The sequence below is a fragment of the Lampetra fluviatilis genome, chromosome 70 (assembly GCF_964198595.1).
Source record: "Lampetra fluviatilis chromosome 70, kcLamFluv1.1, whole genome shotgun sequence".
NCBI classification, from domain to species: Eukaryota; Metazoa; Chordata; class Hyperoartia; order Petromyzontiformes; family Petromyzontidae; genus Lampetra; species Lampetra fluviatilis.
In genome coordinates, this window is record NC_136344.1 from 2,324,278 (window position 1) to 2,332,568 (window position 8,291).

Here is an 8,291-nt window from a genome sequence, read left to right on the forward strand (position 1 = left end):
CCTCTGGCTTGAGATGGCTGCCACCTATGGGTCAGATGATTGCCTGCCACCATTAAGCAATTGGTAATTAAATATAAAAAAATAAATTCCTAAAAAGTGTAAAATTTTGGATTTTTTTTTCACGAACATTAGGGTTAACCCTAACCCCCCCTCTCCCCACTGTGGCTCGCCCCGCTCAGCTGAGCATTGTTTGAATGCGGTGGGCTCACGAGAAATTGATTTCTGCAAGACAAAGGTACTTTGAAAACCCACTGGCGATACTCTTTTATATAAGCGCACAACTTCATCTGTGATGAACGCTGCACTTTCCGTCGTTTTCATGCAGAGGGCGCTATAACCCTACGCACCCCCTGCATGAACGACGGAGGCTCAAGGACAGACGTTCGATCACGTTGGAATCGATCTGCAGACGGCGGTCTTCTCGCACGGCCAGCTCTGTCACCTTTTCTCGATCCCGTGATCTCAACCAGATGAAAGTCCGCATCGAACCGCACACCCAGCAAGGCCATCTACTTCACGACAAGAGAAAATTCACACGAAATGTCGTTTTCAATGAATAAGCTTTTAATGAAGAAATACAATTATCTAATAAAAACATAGAATTAAAACTCACCCACCGATCCACCCACCCACTCACCCACTCACTCATCCACCCACTCACTCATCCACCCATCCACCCACTCACCCACCCACCCACCCCTGCACTTGAAGGGTTTCTCTCCTGTGTGAGTTCTCTGGTGTGTTACAAGATCATGACTGTGCAAACGCCCTCCCACACACACTGCACTTGAAGGGTTTCTCTCCTGTGTGAGTTCTCTGGTGCCGTATCAAATGTTCAGGACGATCCGTGCTGTATGCACACTGGTCGCATTGATGCCTTTTTGCACCGAGCTGCGCCGAGTGCCTTTGCTCCATGAGACCAATTCTGCAGAGGCAGCGACAGCTGCAGACAGAAACAAAGAATATCCACACCATCTACACGTCAGTATCGAGGCACAGAGGAATGCATATATACACAGTCACACGTCACTTACACGTCTATAGTTATTCATATATTTATGATATAGTAAAAAAGTGTCCCAAATTCATCACATGGGCTGTTATGGCACACAATGAGAGGGCAAATGGTTATAACCGTGCCTGGAAGCCCTCGTATCTTCAAAATGAACGTTAACCCAAAACTCAGCACACAATTTCAGCTGTCTGGCTTCTAAATAAATGTTTATGAAAGCTAAATTCAGCTGACATAACAATGGGTGTTGAAAATAATACTATTTGTGATATGCACAAATGCATAAATTAATGTTCAATCGCAATTTAGAGGTGTGAAGCCAGGCACAGATGTCCTTGATTGCTCGGATGAGCAGTTCCGACTTAAGCTGCTGCACGTGTTTGCTGTGATCACTTCCTGACTCCATTCTTACAAAGAGTTCGAGAGGAAAACTAAAATAAACTACTGTTTTGATATAACCTCTGTGCTCAATAGAGTTAATAGACTTTACTGCAAATACAAACTTGACACTGTCACACACTCAGAGGTGGAGCCAGGATTTTCAGGTAGGGGGAGGAAACCCCTCCAGCAATGAAAAATTACAGGAGTTGTTAGTAAGTAAGGAGTTGTTAGTGAGAAAGGAGTTGTTAGTAAGAAAGGACTTGTCCCTTGCTTTTCATTCGACGCGTGTGATCGTCATCGCGCTCGCTGAACGTGTTGATGCCTTCAGGAAAGAAAAATAGACTTTTGTATTTTGGGGGGGGGGGGGGGGAATGACCATGACGTATGTGGCATCAACCCGCATCACACCTGAGCTAAGCGCTGTGCAATGCTTACCCCCCTACCACATGGCTCTTCGCGCACCGTACTTCTACAGCTGCTCACAGCGTGCCGGGAGATTTTAGGTGGCACTTCGCTCCTGGCCGATTAAGTCATTGGCTTCTCGGAGTTTCAATACAAATCTGTGTGAATAATGGGTACAACTGCCATCTTAAATATAAAGCAGAACTTACACCTGTTTGTTTGTGTGCAGCAGCAAAAACTCTCCAACGCTGAGCTCTGGCGTCATGAAATTTTCACAGCTTATGCTGTCTGGAATGTCTAAGCGAGCGCCGCGTCATTCCCTTCCCGAGTGGCAAAAATCGACCTGACGTAGCAGTGGGTTCAGGTTGAATTTCCTTGAGTGAAAACATCCGATTTAGGTAAATTGAAGTGTTTCGGCTTCCTTCTTGCAAGCATCAATTTTTTCAGGGTTTTTCATTGAATTATGAGGGAATATTAAATTAATCCAAGACAAAAATCCAAGTCCCGGGCAAAGCCAGGTAGTGAAGCTAGTTACTAATAAACCCCAATGATCCTATCGAAATTACGGATTTCTATCGGATCGTTGGGGGGGCACGTGCCACCCCACCCCCACTGGCTCCACCACTCTCACACACTGGCAGCATGGTTCACAGGTGGTGGTGTATCCAGACCCACGCCTGGCCACCTTCACCTGCTCAGTATTAATGCTTCCTCACTCCACCAAGTAATTCATTGAGGATCAACCAACACAGCCGAGGCTGCGTGTCTCTCTGTGGTGAGATGTTAACTACCTGTCCTGGCATACAGGAAGTCGTGGGTTCGATCCCGACCCTGACGCCTGCTGTATATTTGTAGTTTACGTGTCTCTCTCTCTCTCCCCGTGGTCGCGTGGATTTCCTTCCCGATCCCCGGGTTTCCCCTCCACACGTCTATAGTGAACACCGCCACGTGTCTATAGTGAACACCTCCACGTGTCTATAGCGAACACCTCCACGTGTCTATAGTGAACACCTCCACGCGTCTATAGTGAACACCGCCACGTGTCTATAGCGAACACCGCCACGCGTCTATAGTGAACACCTCCACGCGTCTATAGTGAACACCGCCACGTGTCTATAGTGAACACCTCCACGTGTCTATAGTGAACACCTCCACGTGTCTATAGTGAACACCTCCACGCGTCTATAGTGAACACCTCCACGTGTCTATAGCGAACACCTCCACGTGTCTATAGTGAACACCTCCACGTGTCTATAGTGAACACCTCCACGCGTCTATAGTGAACACCTCCACGTGTCCAGAGTGAACACCGCCACGCGTCTATAGTGAACACCTCCACGCGTCTATAGTGAACACCGCCACGTGTCTATAGTGAACACCTCCACGTGTCTATAGTGAACACCTCCACGTGTCTATAGTGAACACCGCCACGCGTCTAGAGTGAACACCTCCACGTGTCTATAGTGAACACCTCCACGCGTCTATAGTGAACACCTCCACGTGTCTATAGTGAACACCGCCACGCGTCTATAGTGAACACCTCCACGCGTCTATAGTGAACACCGCCACGTGTCTATAGTGAACACCTCCACGCGTCTATAGTGAACACCGCCACGTGTCTATAGTGAACACCGCCACGCGTCTATAGTGAACACCTCCACGCGTCTATAGTGAACACCGCCACGTGTCTATAGTGAACACCTCCACGCGTCTATAGTGAACACCGCCACGTGTCTATAGTGAACACCACCTCCACGTGTCCAGAGTGAACACCTCCACGCGTCTATAGTGAACACCGCCACGCGTCTATAGTGAACACCTCCACGCGTCTATAGTGAACACCGCCACGTGTCCAGAGTGAACACCTCCACGCATCTATAGTGAACACCTCCACGTGTCCAGAGTGAACACCTCCACGCGTCTAGAGTGAACACTGCCACGTGTCTATAGTGAACACCGCCACGCGTCTAGAGTGAACACTGCCACGTGTCTATAGTGAACACCTCCACGTGTCCAGAGTGAACACCTCCACGCGTCCAGAGTGAACACCTCCACGTGTCCAGAGTGAACACCTCCACGTGTCTATAGTGAACACCACCACGCGTCCAGAGCGAACACCGCCACGTATCTAGAGTGAACACCGCCACGCGTCCAGAGTGAACACCGCCACGCGTCCAGAGTGAACACCACCACGTGTCTAGAGTAAACACCACCACGTGTCTAGAGTGAACACCGCCACGCGTCTAGAGTGAACACTGCCACACGTCTAGAGCGAACACCGCCACGCGTCCAGAGTGAACACCACCACGCATCTAGAGTGAACACCACCACGCGTCTAGAGCGAACACCGCCGTGTCTAGAGCGAACACCGCCACGCGTCTAGAGTGAACACCACCACGCGTCTAGAGCGAACACCGCCACGTGTCTAGAGTGAACACCACCACGCGTCTAGAGCGAACACCGCCACGTGTCTAGAGCGAACACCGCCACGCGTCTAGAGTGAACACCACCACGCGTCTAGAGCGAACACCGCCACGTGTCTAGAGTGAACACCACCACGCGTCTAGAGCGAACACCGCCACGTGTCTAGAGTGAACACCACCACGCGTCTAGAGTGAACACCGCTACGCGTCTAGAGTGAACACCACCACGCGTCTAGAGCGAACACCGCCACGTGTCTAGAGTGAACACCACCACGCGTCTAGAGTGAACACCGCCACGCGTCTAGAGCGAACACCGCCACGTATCTAGAGTGAACACCACCTCGCGTCTAGAGCGAACACCGCCACGTGTCTAGAGTGAACACCACCACGCGTCTAGAGTGAACACCGCCACGCGTCTAGAGCGAACACCGCCACGCGTCTAGAGCGAACACCGCCACGTGTCTAGAGTGAACACCACCACGCATCTAGAGTGAACACCACCACGCGTCTAGAGCGAACACCGCCGTGTCTAGAGCGAACACCGCCACGCGTCTAGAGTGAACACCGCCACGTATCTAGAGTGAACACCACCACGCGTCTAGAGCGAACACCGCCACGTGTCTAGAGTGAACACCACCACGCGTCTAGAGTGAACACCACCACGTGTCTAGAGTGAACACCGCCATGTGTCTAGAGCGAACACCGCCACGCGTCTAGAGCGAACACCGCCACGCGTCTAGAGTGAACACCGCCACGCTGTTGACGAGCCTCACCTTGTTGTTATTGTTGTTGTGGGCAGGTCGTTTCTGAACACAAGAGCGGTACAGCAGCTCAAGCGGGCGTGGCCTGGTAAGAAATGAAAAAAAACTGTGAATATTTAAAACAAAACAAGTTACAAAGTAGCGAGCCAGGTGAAGGGAAATTTAAACTTAAGCAAGATACTCTTTCGGTAAAGTCACGTAGGTAAAACATTAAAATTAATGAAAGTAAAATAAAATAAAATATTTTATTTTATTTTATATTATTTTACTTTCATTAATTTTAATGTTTTACCTACGTGACTTTACCGAAACAACCTAAGAATATGAATCATTGCAGTCACGAAAGCTTCAAATCTAGAAGAAACTCTTTGGTTCTTTCGGTAAAGTCACGTAGAATAAATAAATAAAATAATAGCATACGACATTTCGATTGCAACACAAGCAATCATCATCAGGTACAAATGAAAGAGAAAAAAAACCTAGTAAACTTAGAAATGTAGTGCAATACAACACAGAGAGTCGGCTAACATAACAGTCAACAGCCCACCTGGTTGATAACGTTCTTCCAAAGATTGCTCAATTTGAGAGAGAGACACGGAGACACATAGACAGACACATAAGCAGAGAGAGAGAGAGAGAGATGACACATAGACACACAGAGAGAGATGACAGAGAGACACACAGAGACACACAGAGACACACAGAGACACACACAGAAACAACGCCTCTGTGTCGAGGCCTTAAATAGAGAGAGAGGGGGGCAGAGAGAGAGAGGGGGGTAGAGAAAGGGGCAGAGAGATGGGTGGTGGTGGGAATCCGGTTTCAAGTACCACCATCCCTCTCAAAAGAATTCTCTCATCAAAACGCTATACCGCAGAGCCAATGGCATTTCTGACCAACACCACTTGGCCGGTGAATTAAGTCATGTACATCGGGCCCTCAGGATGAACGGATACTCTGACCGCACTATCCGCCAAGCTGTTTCTCCCACCATACAGAAACAGCCACATGAAACTCCAACCAAAACTATCACGTTGCCATACATAGCAGGCGTGACCAAAAAGATCTCCAAAATTCTAAACAAACATAAGATCCAAGTCCGATTCAGTACAGTGCATAATATCCGTTATTTGATTCCATCTGTGAAGGATGTCGTTCCTGACTTACAGTATCCTGGAGTCTACAAATTGAGTTGCATTTGTGGTGATTGCTACATTGGAGAAACGAAACGTCATGTTGCTGATCGTGTCCGCGAGCACAAGTCAGATCTGAAACACGGCAGAACTGATTCTTCGGCCGTTGCCGATCATTGCTACAACTCGGTGGGCTCTCATGAAATTGTCTTTTCCGAGACCAAGGTTCTCTGCAAGCCTCCTGGCTACCATCAAAGGTTTGTGCACGAAGCCATACAAATATACAAACACAGACATAATTTCAACCGTGATGATGGGTACAAACTTAGTAATCATTGGAAAGATGTTATCAACCACGCAAAAAAGATTTAACTACACTTATTTGCCAATCTTATTTGACAGACAACTATTACAGTTTTACCATGTTTAGTGGTGGTATCCCTGCCACAGGTTGAGTCACAAACCGCACCTCTCCACAACAAAGGCTCAGCCTTTGTTATGCAGTCTATTCTTAGTCTTAAGCCTCACCTTACCATATTAATAATGCGCCCCTTGCACCACGATCTTCTCCAACCATTATATAAACGGAGTGGTAGCTACTGCAATCTCTCATTTACTTGATACAGCTGTCGTGGCTGTGACGGTACCACCTGAAGACGGAAGCTTGTGTTGCCTCCGAAACGTCGTGATTTTTTATTTTACTTTTTTACGTGACTTTACCGAAAAAACCTAAGAATAAGCGAGAGAATTGAAGCAAACGCGACCAGGCGAGGGCAGGAGGCAAGGCCCCGCGTTGTAAAGTTCCAAAGTGGACATCGCTTCCATGCTCGCTGCTACTCAATTGACATCCCTACGAGAGAGAGAGCGAGGCGCTACCTCGGTAAACAACAACCACCACAACCACCACAACAACAACCACCACAACAACCACAATCACCACAACCGCGATGAGAATCTCACCTCGGATTTCAGTGCACGGGCCGAGCGGAAACTTCCCGGTCCCTCGTGACGTCACGCGGCAGCAGGTGACATGACGTCACTTGCGGTGTACGATGACACTCCCCTCCCCACAATGAGCGGCTCGAAACTCGCGACTTCACGAATAAATTATGTTAATGAGCCGCCAGTCACCGGGCGTGGCTTTGCCCAAATAAGGATTGGCACTGGGACAGGTATCGGCAGCGGCTGAGTGGATGTGACGTCACGCTCAAGAGCGCGGTGGTCGGGGGTGAGTGACATGACGTCACTAACGAGGCACCTCCCCCTGGCGTTTGACGCCGATGAGGTCACGCTGAGCGGTGACGTCAGAAGCCATACAAATATACAAACACAGACATACATTCAACCGTGATGATGGGTACAAACTTAGTAATCATTGGAAAGATGTTATCAACCACGCAAAAAAGACTTAATCACAAATTTTTTGGACCATCTTATCTGACAGGCACTATTTTACTGTACTTTACCGAGTGTTAACATCCCCAGTTATTTTAACAGTACTCTCTTCATTGTTCAGCCAGCATTGGTATAAACATGGGCATTTTCGTTCTTTTGTCTATCATGTGTATCAGACCCCCCCTCCCCCTCTCTCTCCATTGTGTTGGCGTGTGCAGTAATTGGCCGCTTGCGCACAAGCGCTTCCACGTCCGTCCCCCACCCTTTTGGCCTCGCCCCCCCTCCCTTCCGCTACGTTCCATTCATTGGCTACCATAGTCTGATGAGCTCCCCCTAAGTTTGTACCCATCATCATTTTCGTTCTTTTGTCTATCATGTGTATTAGACCTCCCCTCCTCCTCTCTGCCCATTGTGTTGGCGGGTGCAGTGGCTGGCCGCTAGCGCACAATCGCTCCATTGTGTTGGCGTGTGCAGTAATTGGCCGCTTGCGCACAAGCGCTTCCACGTCCATCGCCCACCCTTTTGGCCTCGCCCCCCCTCCCTCCCGATACGTTCCTTTCATTGGCTACCATAGTCTGATGAGCTCCCCCCTCCCTCTCCCTCCCCCTTCAACTCGCTTTTAAGGGATTACATCTTGAATCATGGCCTCACTTGATGCAGCTAATCTGGCTGTGACGGTCCCACCTGATGACGGAGACTTGTGTTGCCTCCGAAACGTCGTGATTTTTTATTTTATTTTATTTTCATTCATTTTGATGTTTTACCTACGTGACTTTACCGGAAA

At 48.8% G+C, this 8,291-nt stretch overlaps 1 long non-coding RNA gene across 1 annotated transcript; it reads right to left on the reverse strand.

The window, feature by feature from the left end:
- Positions 1–705: 705 nt before the first annotated feature.
- LOC144952796 (uncharacterized) lies at positions 706–7,217 on the reverse strand. Its single transcript, XR_013640698.1, has 3 exons — positions 7,073–7,217; positions 4,992–5,064; positions 706–943 (listed from the first exon to the last, which is right to left on the reverse strand). It is a non-coding gene; the product is annotated as an uncharacterized LOC144952796 (long non-coding RNA).
- Between the last annotated feature and the right edge of the window lie 1,074 nt (positions 7,218–8,291).